General features: G+C 51.7%; 1 protein-coding gene across 1 annotated transcript in view; it reads right to left on the bottom strand.

The window, feature by feature from the left end:
• COL23A1 (collagen type XXIII alpha 1 chain) overlaps window positions 1-21,236 on the bottom strand; it is a 380,073-nt gene that overhangs the window by 112,464 nt on the left and 246,373 nt on the right. The gene's annotated exons all lie outside the window — the stretch shown is intronic.

The following is a 21,236-nucleotide window of genomic DNA, read 5'->3' as shown; positions in this document are numbered from 1 at the left end:
TTTTGAGAATGATGAGGGCAATGAATGTACAAATGTGCTTTACACAATTGATGTATGTATGGATTGTGATAAGAGTTGTATGAGCCTCTAATAAAATGATTAAAACTAATAATAATAAACATGAAAAAAAAAGAAAAGAAATACCCATTTATATGAAATGTCCAGAATGGGTAAATCCATACAGACAGAAAGCAGCCGAGCAGTTCTCAGAGCTGCAGGGGGTGGGGGTGGGGACAGTGGGAAGGTGGGAGTGGAGGTGGGAATGGGATGGGTTTGGTTCAGAACCAGACAGAGCCGGTGGTATGGGCACCATATTGTGAACGTGCTAAATGCCTCTGGATTACTACATTATAAAATGGTTAATTTTATGTCCTGTGAATTTCACCTCAATAAGGAGAGAAGCCAGCGGAATCGCTTATCTTGCACCCGACAGCGCAGCCTTTGAGACATTCTGGACTTAACGGTGCTTTCAAAAATAAAAGAAAATTAAAATGGGTCGGGGGAAACCGGCTATTGTGAAGCTGGAAGAAGAGTTTGTTTGTTTTTAAAGAAAAAGCAAGGCTGGAAAAAGCAAAGGAAAGAAGAGAAAGCGGCTTTCTGGCATCGGGCTCCCACGCCCACTGCAGTGAGGAACAGTTTTCACTGGTAAGAACGAAAATACTTTTCCAGCAAGCCAGCCGTTCAGCAGATCACGCACAGTCGCCCCGACACACCCGAATCCAGTTTCCCACGGTGACAGCACCCTCCCGCGGAAGGAAGAAGGCCGCGCAGCCGGAAGCCCCCAGTAGGTTACGGATAGGTGCCGATGTCCTCCTCCGCGAGGGGTCAGGGAGCGGGAGAAGTAGGGGTGGCAGTGTCCTTGCCCTCCGAGGGAGGTCGCTGCTCCAGGAGGAAGGCCTTTTGCCCTTGATGCAGGCTGGAGGGAAGTCACAGAGGGCAGGATCGATGGCTGTCCATTGTCGCCAGAAAGGGACCATCCCACAGCGCCTGCATCTTTGTAACCGGGTCTCACCTGCAGTGGGATCTGCAGATAGGCCCGCATGGCCGAGTTCTGACACCCCCACTCCCTGATCTAAACCACCAGGAAATCCCTGCGTGGTGCAACGGGTTGCATTCAGTTCAAGCCAAAGACTGACTGATGGCTTGAACCCCGGGCCTCCCTGCGAAAGACAGGGGCCGGGCGAACGCTTCCAGAGAGCGCCCGACCAGGAAAACCCAAGCAGGAGTTCTGCTCTGTAACACAGGAGGGCTCCTAAGTGACAAGTCAACAACAGATCCCAGCCAACCACTTACAAATCGGTCCTGTGAAATGGAGTGAATTCAAACACACTCTGGGCCCGCCGCCAGGCTTTACAGAACTCCAGTCGGGGAGAAGTGGAGTGGGAGGGTCCCCTGGGTGCACTCCTCCTCATCACCGAACCCTCTACCGGGGTATGAGGGCAGTTGGGGTTGGGATGCCCCCTGGCCCCCACAGTTAGGCCACTCACTCTCTGCCCGGGGATCTCTCCCTTTTTGGGCTCAAAAGCATCATTCATTGTCAACCATTAATTTTCCGTGATGAACAAGGGTACACAAAGGAATCAAATAATAGCAGGAGCAACAACAACAACAACAGTAATCAGGGTTACTGTTCATGGCCCCAACTCACGATGGCCCACACACAACAAACACTGCCGGTCCGTGCACCGTCCTCATGATCCCTGCTGGCCACTGGGTGGCCCTGTGAGTCTCTGTCACACCATTCTGCCGTTTTCACAAACTGTTCCTTTTAGCCCATCTTCGTCAGGCAGCTCTGCTGAAACCTGCCCACCAGAGACAACCCCATTCATATTTGGTCTGTCAGTGAAATAAATCACTTCGGGCAGGACATGAGCCACCACAGGACACACTGGCAACCAGGGAGTGGAAGAATTATAATACTGTTACTGACAGTATTTACGGAGCAGTTACCATGGGCCATGGTGGCCTAGTGGCTTATGAGCGGAGCTGCTAACCAAAAGGTCACCGGTTCTGTGGTAGTTACCTAATCTGGTGTCAATTTGAGAGGATTATGAGTGGAGGGGTGGAGTCTGGCCTGTCAATCAAGATAGAACCAATGAAGCCTCTGTGTGGGTATGGCCTTCTGAGAATTTTGGGAACTCCAGGATTTTCCTCTTCCGAGACGGGACACACACACACACACTCTCTCTCCTCACTCCCTTGGAGACGCTCTACTGACGAGGCACATGGCACTGCACTGATAGACCCTGTGTCCTGGGAACTGGAGCAGCCACGTGGAGATCCCTGCCAGCACTGGGACGCGGACAGCGCCCCTGGATCCAAAGACTGTCTACCCACTGGTCTGTGATCATCCTGCATTCGGCATGAGTGCATGTGTTTCGTGAGTCTGAAGAGGACTTTATTGATTAGTATCGGACATATGGGCTAATATCAGACTTATGGGCTTGGACTGCACTGGGTTGGGATGCTTTCTCAATATCCAATTGCTTTTGTACATAAATAAGCCTCGTTCCTATACACTTGAGCGTCTATGGATTTGTTTCTCTAGTCTACTCTGACTGACACAGGCTCCAAACCACCAACCAGCCCCTCGGTGGGAGAAAGGTGAGGTTTGGGCTTCTGTAAAGGTCTCCGGCCTTGGAAACCCAGAGGCCAGTTCTGCTCCATCCAGGAGGGTCGCTGTGAATGGACTGTGAACTTGATGGCAGTGAGTTTAGCTTTGGTTTGGTTTTTATTAAGGGCCAGGCACTGTGCGGAGTGCTTTCAGACAACTCTGTGAACTAAGAGCCAAGCCTCTCTCTGCTCCTGAACCTGGTCCCCGAGGAGGCTGAGGTTTGGAGAGACTAAGTGTCATGGTCAAGGCCACACATCTGGGGACCTGGGAAGGGGTTTCCACCCCATCTAACTATTGGTCTTGTCCTTTACTATGAATTCCTAAACCTTGAACCCATGCTGCCTGGGCTGGGCTGTGTGCCCAGGGCAGGTCAGCCTCTGACAGGATTTCTGCTTAGTGCAAATGGTGCAGGCAAATAGCAGCACCCACTCAAGTGCCCAGGTGCTCAGAGTGCTTTGGGCTCCTGAAGCCTCCCATCATGGAGGGGATCCCAAACCCCTCTGTAGCCATGGGGTTTGGCGGCTGAGGCCTGAGGTCAGGCAAAACCAGCATGTGGCTACAATCAACTGGGATGGCCTTGAAAGAGGAGGAACAACCAGTCGTCATCTGAGGCCCAGGCTGCTCCTCCCAGACTGGGGCTGCCCAGGTCTTGGTTGGCACTAGCTAACGGCATACCTCTGAGAGACTGGGGTTTCAACTCTAGGCCACCACAAGAAAGCGAATGCCATGATAAAGCAAGACACATTTTTGGGCGGGGGGCTTCCAGTTCATATCAATGTTATGTTTACACTTTACTGTAGTGTATTAAGCATGCGATAGCATTATGGAAAAGTTCAAAATACTGCGAGACTGACTGGCATGCGACACAGAGATGCCAAGGGAGCACATGTTGTTGGAAAAATGGTGCCAGGAGATGCCAACAGGCTGGCTCAATGCTGGGTTGACACAAACCTTCAATTCGCAAAGAAGGCCACATCGGCAAAGCACCACAGAGCGGCACGCGGCACACCGAGGCGTGCTTAGAGTGCACTGTCCGGACGCTGCTGGCCCGGAGCGAGTCTCTTGACGATGCATGGGAGACGCATGCTTATCTGTGATGCACAACAGAGTGAGGTATGCCCGGCACAAACGGTTTACAAGAAATTCGCTGGAATCATAAATGCAAACAATACCCGGAGAGGAGGTGGAGATGGTGTATCTACTTGACCCTCACTGGTGACAATGCCCACATTTTGAATTCATCTTTCTAAAATTTATTTGTTATCCCAAACCAAGGCTCATAGTGCTTCTGCAGCCATTTGGGAAAACCCAATGTACATGCTCCCTGTGGAAGTCCCACCAGGTGACAGTCTGCCTTCTTGTTTTAACTCTCCAATTGCAAACAAGTGCCCTCTCTGTAGCGTATCTGGTGACCTGTTTTTCCAGAGTTTCTGGCATTTGGTTGGTGATTTTGCTGTTTACAATGGCCTCCGTCCATGGGATTCAGGTGCTGTCTGGCACCCCCGTGCCCTATGGAGAAAGGATGTGTGCTACTCTTTATTCAAATGTGAGTCCTAGTGCTGGTGGCTGCAAGTCAGGGGTTCACAGATTTGTACACAGAAGCAGACTAAAACTAAGTTATGTGTCGGGTGGCTGCCAAAACTATTGTGACCAGAGGCTTGCAGGAAGCTAACTTGCATCTCCCCCGGGAGCAGTGTTCCAAGCCAACTTCTAGAACATCACTCCGGAGAATAACAAGAATTCACTGACAATTGTTGAAGCTGGATATCAAAGCAGAGGAACCCATGAGAACATACTTGCAAATAATTGAAAATGTCCATGCAGAAGCAAGTGCTTTCTAAAAAAGCATGCCTTTACCCAAGATTCCCCCATCTCCAAAAGTGTCAGACACTTGAATTTTCAAGGTGAAAATGACTGAACAGAAATGAGCGTATAGGAACCGAGGATCCTGGTGTCGGAGTGGGTGCACATTGGGCTGTTAGCCACAAGGTCAGCAGTTTGAAACCACCAGCTGCTCTGCTGGAGAAAGGTGGGGCTGCCTGCTCCTATAAAGGGTTACAGTCTCAGAAGCTCACTGGGGCAGTTCTACCCTGTCTTATAGGGTCGCTGTGAGGCTGAACCAACTCAATGCCCGTGAGTTTTGAGTTTTATAGAAACTAATTTTATTCACTCACTACCATGGAGTCCGTGCTGACTCAGAGCAGCCCCTCTGTGGGTTTCTGAGATTGTAACTGTACACGGGAGTAGAAAGCCCAGTTTTTATCCCTGGGAGCTGCTGGTGGTTTCAAACTGTTGACCATGTGGATCACAGCCCAATGCTTAACCTCTGCACCACCAGGGCTCCTTACTAATTTTATTAGGTAGTGATATAAGTATCCCATTGCTTCTAGAAAGGCTTCAAATTTGTTTTTTAGAAATATTGTAAAATGTTAGGGCTGAAAGGAAAAATATGTTTACGTTAATCTCTTAAAATTAAACATAAACGTATACACACACTTGAAAATTATATATATGCCTATTTCTATGTTTTTGAATTGATATACTTCCCCAAAATCTTAATCTTGAAGAGTATAAATCAAAATGCTAATAATGGCTGTTTCTAGATGGTGAAATCACACAAAAGCTCCTTTTATTATATTCTTCAGGGCTTTGAAAAGATCGTGGGGCCTGAGCTGCATTTATGTAGCAGCAGCTAACTTGTTTTCCCCGTCGTTATTAATCAGCGTCACATGCAGCGGCCAGTCTGAGCCAGATGGCTGGAGATAGCCAGCAACCCCACCGCTCGCTGACCGAATTCTACCTGAAGGCAAAGAAACCCAGTGCCCAGTGGGCCTGGGAGGCGGATCTCTCGGCAATGCGTGAATGTCATCCATTTTAGAAATTTCAAAAATCGCTGGTGGATCCCTTTACGGCTTTTGGGAGCCCTTGAGGGAAGCCTGATCCCATGGCACATCTGGTGGCCACAAGTGCCCGTGAGGGCCTGACCCGAGTGCTATGCCCGCCCTCCTCCTCTTCCTCTTCTTCTGCTCACCAGGGGGCCTGGGGCAGCAACACCCAACAGAACTTTCTGTAATGGTGGAAATGCTCCTGTGGGCTACCGGGCACTTCAAGTTTGACCAGTGCATCGAAGAACTGAGATTTAACACGTTTAACTTCAATTACTTAAAATTTAAATAGCCACGAATGAACCTTGAAAGCATTATGCTAAGGGAAACGAGGACCACATGATTCACGATTCTGTTTACATGAGAAGTCTAGCGTAGGCAAGATCGATACAGCCGAGTAGCTTCGTGGTCGCCTAGGGCCTGGGGAAACAGTCCTCACGGCTTGGGGGTTACGTACTTGGCTGCTCAATGAGAGGGTGGTGGTCCTAATCCACCAGCTGTTTCGTGGGACAAAGATGAGGCAGTTTGCTTCTCTACGACTACAGTCTTGGAAACCCTGTTCGGCCCTGGATGGCTGCACTCGGTCAGAGGGTCTGTTCACCCCTGCTACAGATCCTGCACTGCCACAGTCCTTCCGGGCTGAAATGCCTGAGCCCGGGGGCCCCACTCCACCCAGGGGGAGGCTCTCACACTGGGGTGCTGACCCGCAATGGGGAGGGGGCCCAGCAGGGCTGCAGTGCTTCCTACAGCTGGTAGCAGCAAGTCCAGTTGAGCCCCAATCCCACCTGGCTCCAAGCAGGAGTGGGGGGTGAGTCCTTGTGCCAAGCAGCCCCGAGACGCTGGCTGCACACACAGGGGGTGGTATTGTTCCCCGCATCTCACCAGGCCGAGTCGGACGGGATTCGTGGTAGGCGTAGCGAGGAGGGCTTCCCAAATTCTCAGCACGGCCAGGACGCAGGTGATGGATGTGCTGAGAAACATCCTCCCTCTCATCTGGTTTGTGTTTAGGGATTTCCATGCTTGTTTCCTCCCCCACCACCCCCCGAGGTGAAAACCAACAAGGATCTGGGACCCGAGAAATAATGAGGGGTCGGGGTGAGGGGGAGAGAAGACCCTCTCACCTTTCAGTGGGAGATGGAGGCCTGGCTGGCTGGGTGCCCCAAGAGAGTTTTACCAGTTCGGACAACTGTCGGGGTGACAATAATACTGGTCTGGGACAATGATGGCTCTTTAGTGCTGGCAGGACATGGGCCCTGTCCTAGCACTTGCGTTCCTCCTGTTTGTCTCATCTTGTCTTTACTAAGCCATCCCGCGGTGTCCCCTCACCTGCACGCAGCGCTTAGCTGGTTGACTAACAACCCAACCGGCCCGGCCCGTTCCTCATCTCACCCGACTTTCCAAGGTTCCTAGGGCACCGGGGGTGCTGCAAATGGTTGACCCGCTCGGTTGATAATTGGAAGGTTGGAGTTAATGAATACCTGGAGGTACCTTGGAATAAAGGTCTGGGGAATTGACTGGCGAGTCAGCCAATGGGACCCAGAGCTGAAGCTGACTCGGCCACTGGCAGGCTTATCTGGGGGAGCAAGGCGCACCAGGCATCTGCAGCTTGGCCGTGGGCTTGTGGCCCTGAAGCTGGAAGGCACGCCGTATCAGGCAGCGAAGGAGGTGGTTGGTCCCGACCAACCTGACCCTGCACCTGGCCTGCCACTCCTGCCACAGCTCCGTCCCTCGCACTGTGGCCATCTGACATAGCCAGGCTGTGAGGAACTGAGCAACACCTGACTGTGGGCTGCCTGAAGGAGCAGCGGGCAGAGCCCCGCTCCTGCTTCCCCTCCGGCCTCTGGGCTCCTTCCCCCCAGGGCTGGTGCCTGGGTGGCTTCAGCGCCCCCTGTGGGCGTGGCCTGTGCAGCAAGGGGAGCCTTGGGCTTCTCCCTGGGGTCTTCTCTCTCTTCTAGGCCTGCTCACCTGAGCAGCCCAGGCTGGACTCTGGCTCCCTTTCCAGCTCCCACCACCCCTGAGCACTGCCTGCCTGCCGCCGCCTCCCAAGAAGAGCACACTCTTTTGGTGGACCAGGGTGCCTGCCTGCCGCCGCCTCCCAAGAAGAGCACACTCTTTTGGTGGTCAGGGTGCCTGCCTGCCCAGGGCTCAGGCTTCGCCCTGCACGGCTCCCACATCCCTTCCTGCCCTGGGACTCAGCTGAGTTAACCTCGAAAGCCAAGGGTTCAAAGACTAGCCCAGAGAACAAAGGTCCCGAGGCCGCTCAGCCAGGAAAGCTGTGCCTCGGCCCGCCCTCCTGTCACACGGAGAACCAACCAGTCACCCATGGGGAGACTTCCTCCTGAAGGAGGACCCAGCCACAGAGCTGCAGCCTGAGAAAGTGGGGCAAAGAGGGGCTTCTGACCCCCGACTCGGCCAGCAGCGCCAGGTACAATGGAACAAAAGCTGTTCAGTCCTGTGCCTGCCCCCAGCGCCTGCCCTCCTCCGCCCCCCACACCAAACCCACCCCCAGCCATCAGTTGTGGATGGTTGTGATTCAGGGGATTTGTTGGCTGATTTTGGAAGCTGATTGTCAGATTCCAACCCAATTCGTAATCAGATGCCATCTGGGCTCTTTGTCTAGGCCCAACACCAGATACCGCCACAGGCCCCACCAAAGAGCAGCAGTTCCAGGCATCACGGTTTGTTGTTGTCCGGTGCCATCTAGTCGGCTCCAACCCACAGCAACCCTGTGCACAACAGAACAAAACACCGCACGGTCCTGTGTCAGCCTCACGATGTTCCTACTCCCGGGCCCGCTGTGGCAGCCACTCTGTCAGTCCATCTGCGAGGGTGAATTCGTTAAATGTTTGACCAGTGTGGTCGAGGGCATGTTTTTATCAACATCCAAATGATCCTTGGCAGAAAAGGGTCCCCATTCCAGCCTGCTCCAACGGGTCCCCAGGTGTCGGAACTGCCTCCATGGCAATGTTTTTGGGGGGGCCAGGGGGGCCTTACAGGAGTCCCGGTGGTGCAGTGATTCCTTGTTGGCTGCTACCTGCAAGGGCAACCCCACCAGCTGCTCTGTGGGCGAGAGACGAGGCTTGACGCTCCCATGAAGCGCTGGTCTCGGACACTCACAGGGAGCAGCTGCACACTGTCCTACAGGGTTGCTGTGAAGCAGAAGTGCCTCGATGGCAGTGATTTTCTTGTTTGCTTTTGCTACTCCCCTAAAGAGCGACAGTCTCGCAGACTCGCAGGGCAGTTCCACCCTGTCCTACAGGGTCGCTGTGCGTTGGCAGCAGCTTGATGGCAGTGAGTTTGGTTTGGGGATGGGTGCCCTGGTGGCACCGTGGTTAAGCACCCAGCTGGGAACCCAAAGGCTGGTTGTTCGAACTCAGCAGCTGCCCTGTGGGAGAAAGACATGCTGTCTGCATCCGTGAAAACTTACAGCTTTGGGAACAGTATGGGGCAGTTCCAGTCCATCTTACTGGATCACCTAGAGTCAGAATCAACACAACAGCAAGGGACGATGGGGACGGGGTAGGGGTGCGGGCTTTTTGGAGGCCATGTGGAGTCCCTGTGCCGTGGAAACTGTTAACATGTCTGCTGCGAACCCAATGGATGGAGGTTCAGGCCCACCCAGAGGCACCTTGGAAGGAAGGCCTGGCGATCCACTTCTCAATAACCAGCCCTTGAAAACCCTCCGGAGCACAGGTGGACACTGACACACGGAGGCCACCTGGAGCCAGGGCTGATGGACTCCGCAGTACCTGGGGGCTTTCATGCTGAGGCTGCATCCTGCTGGGGCCGAGCTGACACCACGGGCCCCAGACCCTCCCCAGCCCCTTCTCAAGCTAGACACCTCCAGCCTCGAATTTGCATCCAGTTGTCTAGCAACCCCGTGGGGTGCGACCCGCCCTCCAGGCCTCATCCTGTAAAGCAGCGAACAAACTGGGGAAGCCCCACGACTCCACAAGTTCTGGGCACTCGTGCCAAAGCTGTCCACCCCCCTGAGCGCCCATGTCTGTGACCAACAGAAACAAACCAACTCACCTGGGGGGAGTCCTGCTGAGGACCCTGGGAAGGGGGCAGGAGGGGGGAGATGGGGACCGAAATGCAGGGCCTCAGTTATTCCAAATGACGGCTCCTCCCATTTCTCGGAAGGAAGGCTTTTAATGAACAGACAAGGCACGGAGCGGATCCTCTCCACGCTGGCTCGTAGGAAGCACGAGCTGTGGTGGCATCAGTTCCAGCGCCCGCGGGCCCCTCGGGTGAGCGGTGAGCCACGCTCCCTGGGGTGTCCTTCCGGCTGTTTCTGCCGAGCGAGCCTTTCGCTCCTGGCCCCTCCGAGTGGACTTGGAAGTCCCGGCCTTGCATTTAGCAGCCAAGGGCATGGACCGATTGTACCACCTGGGGGGACTCCTCTCTCTCTTCTAGCCAAGGAAGGCAACGTCCGTAGCCTTCTCATCCAGAAAGAGGGCAGGGGCACCGCGGCAAATGTGCTGCCCCTTAGCATCGAGGATGGCACCACGCCATCTCCTGTCTCAGGGGACGCCGGAAGACCCGATGTCTGGTTATGTGGCGGGTCTGCAAAGGAGGAAGGGACACGGAACAAGATGGTCTCAGACATCGCGGCGGCTGTGAGCAGGACGCAGACCAGGCAACGCTTCACACACAGGAGGCTGCTGTGAGTCAGGCCTGACCCGACAATCGCGAACAGGCACCCCCACCCCCCACCATTTCCGCTAAAGGCTTTGAAAGGCTTCTTATGTGTTTTGAAAATGCCCCTCCCAACATAGCTGATTGAGGCTCCCTGGTGGCCTGGGAGTGGGGTGGGTACCGTGTGTGTGTGTGTGTGTGTGTGTGTGTGTGTGTGTGTGAAAGAGAGAGAGAAATATCATAACCAGCTCAAGGAAGGCCTCCCTTCCACACACCTCGGCCCATGCCTGTGGCCCAAGCTGAATGTGGGAGAGGAAATGGAGGAAGATGCTTCCGTTTGAAAAAAAAAGAGGGAAAGAGAGAGCGAGAGAGCTGGCAAAGCTGTGGCGAAGGGGACCTCTCATCCGTCCTCGGGTGAGTGGATTCCGGAAATCTCTGAGGCCAGTGCGGTATGGGCCCAGCCGGCAGTATAAGATGCACCCCCTTCGGTCTACAGGTTCCACTTTCAGCTGTGCTGCCACATGTGCACACGCGTACGCCGCCGCCCAGGGGATTTACTGTGACATCGCGTTTAACAGAAAAAGACTGGAAACCATGCAAATGAATGCCCAGCCCTGGGGGACGGTGAGTAAATGATATCACACACACACACACACACACACACACACACACACACACACACACACGCCATGCACTCCTTCCAAAGGAGTGAAGCCAAATGAAGCCGTGAACGTGCTAACAGGAACCATACATTGCCTTTAAAATCTTTGCTCTGAGAAGACTCTTCCAAATATGATATAGAACTTTAAAGCCGTAAAAGGCAAGACCAATAAATAGGGCTGCATGAAAATTGCTCTTGCATGACCCAAACCAAACAAAACCCACCCAGGCCATCAGATAAACAAAGCTGTCTAAGGAAAATGCCACACTGTGAGAAAACATTTGCCACTCCTATGACAAGTTCCTCAAAGCCTGCCTACCAGTCCGTGGGGAAACGAGGACCAGTCCGACAGAAGAACGGGACACGAGGGGACAGCTCACCGAGAAGGAAAGGGAGGTGCTCTGAGACATAGGAAGAAGTGCCCAGCCTGTCACAGGAAGACCGTAAACCAGTCACAGGGGAATGCTCTGGAGACATGGTGTCTCCGCTCTGACCTACAGAAACGGTTACTAACCGTGTGTACGCATTTCCTGCAAGTCTGAGAGGCTCCCACGTGGGTGCAATCTCCGCCATACTATCTGGTCACAGAAGCCTAACCCAGCAAGTCCACATCTAGAAATGCTTCCTTCAGATGGGCTCACACAAAGGCCAGGCCATGCAGCCGTTCCAATGCAGAAGGAAATCCCACGGACACTCTCTTAAGGAGCTACAAGGCAGGGAAATTCCACGGCTGGGAATAATCCCAAAGATTTGAAAGTAGTCACGTCAACAGATGCTTGAACACCGATGTTCCCTGTAGCGTTATTTGTAACAGCCAAGAGGTGGAAACACCCCCGTGTCCATCCGCAGACGAATGAATGAACCACGTGGCTTTGCAGGAAGCCCAGGCTACAAACCGGGCTTTCTTTGTGATGGTCATGAAGCCACATCTTCCGAAAGCATGTTTTAAATCTAATCCTTTTGTTGAGATAGCAAAAGAGCAGATAGGCCAGAGAGAAGTAAGCAGAAGTGGGGGAAATCAGATGCCATGTGGAGACTCCTAAGCATTGAGGAAGCTGGGAGTCAGAGAAACAGACAGGGATTTCCCAGCCACACCTGAAGCAATAGAGCCTTCTAGAGCCAATGCCTGCTAAACTTCGAGAAAACAAACTGTCCATTCAAGCCACCCATCGGTGACATGTCCGCTACAAATAGCACTAAGAAACCAAGACAATCCACACAATGGAATATTAGTCAGTCATAAAGGGAAATGAATTCCAAGTCTGGATGTCATAGTGGTTACGAGTTGGGTCGCTAACCACAGGTCAGCAGTTCAAAACCCACCAGCCACTGTGGGAAAAAGAGGAGGGTTTCTATCCCCATAAAGATTTACAGTCTCAGAAACCCACAGGGGCAGTTCTACCTGGTCCTCGAGGGTCGCTATGAGTGGGGATGGATTCGATGGTGGTAAGTTTATACATGCTAAGGCATGGGAATCTTGAGAACATTATGTTGCGTGATATAAGCCAGATACCAATGGTCAAATTCTGAACGGTTCTGCAGACATGGAATATCTAGAGCAGGTGAATGCATGGAGACCAAGGCTTATTAGTGGTTACCGGGGGCTGCCGGGTGCAGTTTCTGTTCCGGGTGGCAGGCCACTGCATTTCTGGAAGCAGACAGCTGTGATGCTTGTACAACATGGTGCATGCAGTCAATTCACGGAATTGCACACTTAAATGGTAAACATCCTGTTTGATCTATTTTACCAAAAATAACATATTTTGGAGAGAGGGAAAGAGGTTCTGCCTGTGCATTTGTACATGCTTCGCTGTGAGCGGTTGAGTGGATTCCTGCTCACAGGGGTCCTACTTGAGGATAGAACGGGGTCTCCCAGGCTCTAGTATGTATAGGAGCACATCACCACACCTTCCTATCGGATGCCTTAAAAGGCGTTACAAGGATCCCTGGCAACACTGATGACCTCCAGGGTGGAACTCGGATGGCTGGAGAGCAGGGGTGGAGGGCACATTCCTCACTGGTCAGAACATTTGTGAGGGTGGAGCAGAACCAACCGGTGTCTTGTTCTGAAGTTCAAAGAGTGACTGTGAGTTGGAACCGACTCAAAGGCACCTGACAACATCAACAGCGACGGCATTTGTATCACCTGAACCTTAAATGATAAATCTCCTACCTATAGAAATTAAGAGGATAAAACAAGAATGTCCTGATAGGGGATCATTTCCAAAATATCTTCATAAAAAGCAAGGTGCAAAGTAAGCTACCACGCGGATAAATCCTATAAACATTATGCTGAGTGACGGAAGGCAGCCACAGAAGGTCACACGTGTAGTGACATCAGTTCATGTCAACTTGAAGATATACAAGTGGAGGGGTGGAGTCTAACCTATCAATCGAGTCACAGCCCAGTGGTGACTCCTTGTGGGCATGGCCTTCTCATAAAGAGGGCCCTGGGAACCTCACCCCTACCCTCTCTCTGCCTTCACCTTCCTGCTGGCTCACCCTGATGGCAGCCAGAGCCCTGTGATACAGCCACTGCCATTGGATCCATAAGACTTGGCACCCACCAGCCTGTGATCTTCCTGCGTTCTGCATCATTGCATGTGACTGTGTGGGTCTGAAGAGGGACTTGTGGACTAGTATCAGACTTATGGACTTGAGTTAGACTGGGCTGGGATGTTCTCTTGATATACAATTACTTCTTGACATAAAACGCTGCCTCATACCTATATAAGAGCCACCGGATTTGTTTCTCTAGTCAACCCGGCCTAACACACCACATATTGCATGGTCTCATTTGACGTGAAAGTCCAGCACAGGGAAATCCATGGGGACTGGCAGTTGTCTGGAGATGAGATAGGGGAGTGGTGAGGGCCTGGGGAGTGATCGTAATGGATTTGGGGCTTCTTTTTTGCATAATGAAAACGTTCCGAAGTGGACCGTGGTGGTAGTTGTGCCCATCTGTGAATACACTTTAAATGGAAGAAGTGTATGGCAGGTAAATTCTACTTCAAGAAAGCTGTAAACTTAAAATAAGCAAGGCACAGAACACTTGAAGCCTGTGTGGTATCACATTACCGTGGAAGATGCAGAAGCCAGTGGCACCAGTGGTATTGGGGATGGAGACCCAAGGGCCTGGAGGCAGGGGTGGGATGAGACTTTTGACCACAACCCATTGCATAGTCCTGGCTGCTGCAGCTGCTGCTGCTGGTGCCATAGCGTCAGTTCCGACCCATAGCGACCCTACGTACAACAGAACAAAACCCGACCCTGTGCTACGCCACCCTTACAAGTATGCCTCTGCCCGAGCCCATTGCTGCAGACATGGTGTCCACCCAGCTCCTTGAGGGTCTTCTCTGGGTCTCCAGGGACTGGTCTCTCCTGGGAACATATCCAAAGCATGTAAGATGAAGTCCTGCCATCCTTGCTTCTAAGGAGCGCTCTGGTGATTCTTCTTGTCCGTTTGGCAGTCCCTGGTACGTTCAATCTTCTTCCCCAGCAGCTCAATTCAAACGCACCGATTCTTCTTCAGTCCTCCTTAGTCAAGGTCCAACTTTCACATGCATCTGAGGCAATGGAAATGCCAGGGCTTGGGTCAGGTGCCCCTTAATCCCCAAAGTAACCTCCTTGCTTTTCAACACTCTAAAGAGGTCTTGTGTAGCAGCTTTACCCAATACAACTTGTCTTTTTATCTCTTGACTGCTGCTTCCACAAACATCGATTGTTAATCTAAGCAAGATAAAAAGCCTTGACAACTCCAATCTTTTCTCAGTTTATTTTGATGGTCCCCTTTGGTCCAGTTGTGAGGATTTTGATCTTCCTTACATTGAATTGGAATCCATACTGACGGTTGTAATCCTTGATCTTCATCAGCAAGTGCTTCAAGTCCTCCTCACTTTCAGCAAGCAAGGTTGTGTCATCTGCACAGTGCAGGTTGTTAATAAAACTTCCTCCAATTCTGATGCTGCCACACTCTTCTGCATATTGTCCAGTTTCTCTGATGACTTGCTCAGTATACAGATTAAGTATGGTGAGAGGATACAACCTTGACATACACCTTTCCTGATTTTCAACCATGCAGCATGCCCTCATTCTGTACTGCCTCTCGATCCATGTCCAAGTTCCACATGAGCACAATGAAGTGTTCTGGAATTCCCATTCTTCTCAAGGCGCTCCATAGTTTGTTATGATCCACACATATGCCGTTACATAGTCAATGAAACAAGAGAGCATCTTTCTGGTATTCTCTGCTTCCAGCTACGATCCACCTGCCATCTAGCCCTGGCTAGTCTTTGTTATTCCCACCAATCTACCTGCCATCTAGCCCTGGCTAGTCTTTGTTATTCCCACCAATCTACCTGCCATCTAGCCATGGCTAGCCTTTGTTATTCCTACCAAATGACTCTTCCCTGTTGGGTCTGGCTTAGAAAGTGGGGGGAAGAGACTGATTGGATGATGATTCCGTGGAGAGGGATGGCTGTCCTGCTGGGTCTGAAGTGTGACGTCTCAGAAGCAGGGGGTGGGTCTCATGACCACAAGAGAGGAGAGCAGGAGAGGAGACCCTGCCCTTTGTTTCCGCTCTGTTTTTTTTTTTTTTTTTTGCAGTTTAAAGCAAATTTATTGAAAGCTACTTTTTTTGTTGAGGGTGATGAATATATTGACTATTGGAACCACTAAGTTTATGGACTCATTTTCTTTGTTGTAGAATATGCGGAATACTCTCTCTTTTTTTCGGAATATTCTTTTTTTTTTTAAATCAATTTATTGGGGCTCATAAAATTCATCACAATACATAGATCAATTGTGTAAAGCACATCTATACATTTGTTGCCCTCATCATTCCCAAAATTCGCTTGCCTCTTGGGTTCCCGGAATCAGCTCATTTTCCTTTTCACCCCTCCCCTCCCTTCCTCTGCCCCCCTCCCCCATGCACCCTTGATAATTTATAAATTATTATTATATCTTATATTACGCTGCCCGGCGTCTCCCTTCACCTACCCCTCTGTTGCCCATCCCCCAGAGAGGAGGTTACATGTAGCTCCCTGTGATCAATTCCCCCTTTCTACACCCCCCTTCCCTCCTGGTATCGTCACTGTCACCCCTGGTCCTGAGGGGTTCATCTGTCCTAGATCCCCTGCGTTTCCAATTCCCATCTGTACCGCTGTGCATCATCTGGTCTAGCCAGGTCTGCAAGGCAGAATTGGGGTCCTGGTAGTTGGGGGGAGGAAGCGTTTAAGAACTAGAGGAAGGTTGTAGGTTTTGTTTTCTCTCTGTTTGATCTCCAGGTTCTTGGGACTTGAGGTGGGGCCTGTAACCTGACCTGATTTCACAGGCTTCTACAGCCTTGGGAAGAGGAGGATCCCGCAAGTGGACATCTGAACTTTGGACTCAGGACTGACCAGCACCCACAACCACGTGTCATTTTCTGTCACGCTGCAAGAACTGTGTAGCCATTGCAGTGAATGTTGGAACCCTGGGATGTAAGGGAATGTACTACGGGGAGCAGCAGGGATAATGGAACGAGGTCGCATTTTTGAAAAGTGGGACATTTGGGACATATTTAACATCCACCTTCTAGAATTAGTCTTATATTCGTTTTTCAAAAAGAACTTATTGATGCTTCCTCCAAAATACACCTTGAAGTCCTAACCCCTATATCTGTAAACATGAGGGTAAGTTAAAAAAATTGTTGTTGTTAATAAAACTTATGAACATAAATTATATATATCTCTGCTAAGGTTCCAGTTCACACGTGCACATGTGTATTCTAAACAAAATGTGTTGCAGCATGTTCTGTGGCCCGAGGATGGCTGCAGATAAGTTACACTGGTCTTAGTCTCACTAGGATGCCTTAAAAAAACAAAACAAAACAACCCCAAACACTTTTTGTACTTTGAAAAACAAAAGATCTGAGGTCAGGGCCAAGATCTGTAAATTGAGTAAAACTCAATTCAACATCTTCCCAGCTCCCTGGGGCAAGTTTACAGGAATGCTGTCCAACACATGACCGCAGTTTGTAGATGGAGGAAGTAGTTTAAGAAAGGCAGGGAGACCTCAAAGATAAAGTCAAGGCAGAGCGCTCAGCTCCGAAGGCTATGGTGACTGTGCTGAGGCTCCCCGAGGGAGCATCTGGATAGGTCCTCAGGGGACACAGGGCAATCACACAGGCCCCTCATGAAGACATTTGAAGAGGACGGAAGACTGCACTGGGGAGGAAAAGACCAGGAAAGCTACGCCAGGGAATAGCTTCTGTCATGACAACGCACCTTTTCCAGGGTAGCAGGGCATTCCTCTGAGAATTTCACTGGGAAACTACCCCGTCCACTCTACGGCCTGATCTTGCCCCTTCAGATTTCTTTCTATTCCCCGCTCACAGCACATGTAAAAGGAACATGATTTAGGTCCCTCAGGGATGCCCAAAGCGCCGTTTTGCTGTGACATACTCGGGCTTGAGGAAGCTTTTGACTTAGTCTCCCCTGTGTGTGTGTTTCTGTGTCTGTTATGATATGGTCGATGGGATGGGGCTGAGAAAACAAATTTCTGTTCTCTTTCCGTTTTTTGACATCATCAATATATAACTCATACAGCATATAGTTCAATAGTTCCATCACATTCATCAGAGATAGGCAATCGTCACTATCATCGATTCCACTACATTTCTTCTTCCTTGGGCTCGCCGTTACTTCCTCATTTCCAGCCAGGCTCTCCTGCCATGTCCCTCTTTGACTCTATCGATCCAGTGGTTGCCTTTAAGGGTCACCTGTAACTACAACAAGGTCTGATTTTTGAGCTCTTGGCATGGCCTCCAGTTGAGACCAATGGGGTGCCATGCGCTGGCCCCAAAGTCTATCCTTTGCACTCCCCTGGGAGCTCCCTGCTCTGCTCCTCCCGCTGCTCTGCTGCACACCCTTAGTGTTTTGTCTCGGTGTGGTGGGGCAAGACCAGGCCAATCCCGACACTGAGTCTCCAGTGTTGTCCCCCATAGGGCCATAGGTCAGCGAGGGACATAGCATCTCATAGTGGGATCAACCATATGGTCCACTCTGTGCATTGGCTGTTCGGAGTGGGGATATCGTCCTCCAGGCCTCTCTTCCTCTCCCATCATTTGCTCCCGTGTGCTCTGATCAGACATGTCCCTCTCCCCGAGCTGCAGCTTCAGCACTGTCCTCTGAAGTCAATTCTTCTGGGGGCGGGGCAGACATTTCTGATCTTTAAAGCCACTTGCTGTGGTATCTTTTGCAATAGGCACCTGGGACAATCAGGCACAGGGAGCTCCCAATTTATGACTTGTTTGAGTTACAATGGCCTGCACTCACAACTGCCTGCTCTGTGTGTGTGTGTGTGTGTGTGTGTGTGTGTGTACATTGTACCATTAGTAATATGCTCTACATACAGTCTTGTAGCACATCATTTGCTGATGTTATCATTCTAAGATGTTTTTTTCCCTTGCAGATGGATTCCTCAAGACACTGCTGATAAAAGGCAATAATAATAGAAACAAAAGAAAGAGAGAGTATTTGACATAGTCAGAACCAGCTCATTCCAGAGTTGTTGGAAGCGGACCCAATTGGAGATGACCTGTGCGTGCCTTGTGACCTGTGCCACCTTGTCACAGAAGGAAGGGGAGCGGAGCGGGGTGGTGGGTGTGGGGGGAGGGGAACGAGGGAAGAGAGGAGCGGGAAGGAAGACAGGAAGACAAAAGCAAAGGATGCCAAGAAAGATGGATCCCCTCCCTCCAAATCCTCACTCATGTGTTCACGTGGCCAGGGCAGTGAGTGCGGCCTGCCCTGAGGAGGCAGGCAGGCAGGGGGTGGTCAGCAGCAGAGGAAGGCCTGACCCAGCTGTACCTCCACAGTCACTCCGAGGAGGCCCCTTGCCCGGATGCTCCTTTCTCCTTTGGAATGCTTAGTACCAGCATCAGCAGCCCCCCGCCCCCAAACACACACCCACCTCTAGCTCAGGGAGTGATGGCCATGGGGTAGCCAGGGCAGCAGCGGATTTCGAGTGTGCATGCCCGGACTGGAGCTAGCCAAATGCCTGGGGCTCACCTTGAAAGGGGAAGCACCTGACTTCGGAGCTTCCACCACCTATGGCCAGTCCCACAGGCTGGGCTCCCGGCCGGCACTGACTGCGAGGCATGTGGGGCTCGCAGGTGATTATCAGTGGGAGCTGACTCAATGACCGTGGCTTTGGGTTTTGGCTCTGTTTTGTTTTTTCCCCCAACCCTTTCTTCAAGGCACCTCTAAAACCAAGACAAGCAACAAACCCCCCATCTTCTAGTCCATTCTGACTCATAGTGACACTGCAGGACAGAGTGGAACTGCTGGGCTAGGGCTTCTGAGGCTGTGCGTGCTGACGGAAGCAAACAGACTCATTTTGATTTGAACCCCTGACCTCTCTGTTAGCAGCCCTAAGTGTAACCCCTGGTGCCACCAGAGCGCCTAAGACACTGCTGGGTGCAGGCAAACTACCAACTTTTTGGTTCATAATCAAGCGCTTATCCATCTGCCCCAAAGGACGAAAAATCCATAAGAAGTTTATGTTGGTGACCAGAAAGGCTATCTGACAGCTAAAAAACATGACATAATTCAAAAGTCAGATAAAAATCAGTCTCCCTTCTGGTCTTAAAAAGTGTTTAAAGATTGCTTCCTCTTTCCCAGGACCGTAACTCACACTTGCCCTGCGGCGCCAGCCTCCAGCCCGGGCTCTGGGGCAGGAGTCAGGTTGGGGAATTCTGGAGCCCAGCGAGCCCTGATCTGTTCCCTGCCCTGCAGCCTCTCGGAGCCGCCGTCTTCTCCCCCGGGCATAGAAACCAGAGTCCAGCATCACTGCACGCTCAGCAGCAGTGGTTGGGAGCCTTGGGGTCAGTTATAACTCCCAGCAACCCGAAACACAACAGCAGGAAACACGCCCGGTCCTGTGCCATCCTCACAATGCTCCCTACGCCCGAGCTCATTGCAGTAGCTGCTGGGTGGATGCATCTCCTTGAGCGCCTTCCTCGTGGTCACTGCCCCGCTGCCAAGCATGATGTCCTTCTCCAGGGACTGGCCTTGCCTGACAACATGTCCAGCGTAAGTAAGACCCCAAGTCTCCCCATCCTTGCCTCTCAGGAGCACTCCGGCCGTACTTCTTCCAAGACAGACGGGTGTGTCCTCTCTGCAGTCCCCGGTGCTTTCAATCGGCTCCGGCACCACAGGTCCAAGCCAGCGACTCCTTTCTGAGCTTCCTTACCCAAGGTCCAGCTTTTGCGTGCATAGGAGACCATTGGGAAGATCATGGTTTGGGTCAGGCGCACCTCGGTCCTCAAAGTAACCACTTTATGCACGGCTTTGAAACTTTGTCAGAAACGTTGTCAGGCCTAATGCAGAGAAGCTACAAGGGTCAGGTGGAGTTTCACAGCCCCCACCTCAAAAAGTGCTTAGAGTCAATCCAAGGGTTGTGTGAATTCTGTGGAAGCATGGGACAATGCAGGAGCGAAAGCTGTCATTCCCTTTCCGCCACTCGGACAGTTTCCCAGCTCCCTCTGTGCTCTTAGCTCTAATTGCATTAAGCACACGGGCCCTCCCTGGTGACCCCGGCTTCCCAGCAGGAAGTGACCCGCAGGCCTGTCTGCCAAGCGACCTGTTCTCTGAAGTCCCTGGTGATGTGTCCCCTCGGATGGTGACCTTTCCTTCCCACAGGCTTCCTGACTCTGGGCTGGCGCACGGGAGAATGCCCTTTCTGTGCGTTTAGAAAAGGGCGACCACTTCGTCACTCTGTGCGGGCAGAAGCAGGCTTTGCCCCCAGGAGCTGACCAGCTCCGCTGCAGACCGGGATGGGGAGGAGGTTGGGGTGGGCCAGGGCAGCCTCAGCTCCAGGCATTTACAACAGTGGGGTCGAGGTTAGGCAGGGTCAGGCGGCGAGAAGTGGGGGTCTGGCTGGGAACAGCACACGCTGGGGAATTGTGCGCCTGTGAGCTTTTAACTGCCCGCTGGGGAAACTCTTTAGTGAGTTCGTTAAAGAGAAACATATTTTGTAATTTCGTCTGAATGATACCCCAAAGGCAGGCAACTTTAGAGGCCAGCCTTTGGCGCGAGGCTGAAGTCATGCTCATGTTGAATCTCCCGCTTAATTTCAAAGCCTTTGTCTCCAAATATAATGGGCATGTCGTCCGGTCAGGTTTTACATCATGAATGGCATGTCCGGTCAGGTTTTACATCATGAATGGCATGTCGTGGAGGCCCGGGGACACAATGGTTAAGTGATGACTGCACAGAAAGGCTGGCATTTTGAACCCACCATTTGCTGCACTCAAAGCCCTGGTGGCGTAGTGGTGAGACTGCTCACCGCAACGTCAGCAGTTCGTAACCACCAGCCACTCCTTAGGAAAAAGGAGAGTTTTCTACTCTGTAAAAGAGTTAGTCTCAACCGAAAAGTGGGTGAAGGGAGACGTCGGACA

The sequence above is a fragment of the Echinops telfairi genome, unplaced genomic scaffold (genome assembly GCF_000313985.2).
Source record: "Echinops telfairi isolate 266 unplaced genomic scaffold, ASM31398v2 ScPeMD7_7469;HRSCAF=8507_0, whole genome shotgun sequence".
Lineage (NCBI taxonomy): Eukaryota > Metazoa > Chordata > Mammalia > Afrosoricida > Tenrecidae > Echinops > Echinops telfairi.
This window is presented reverse-complemented; position numbering and strand designations above follow the sequence as displayed.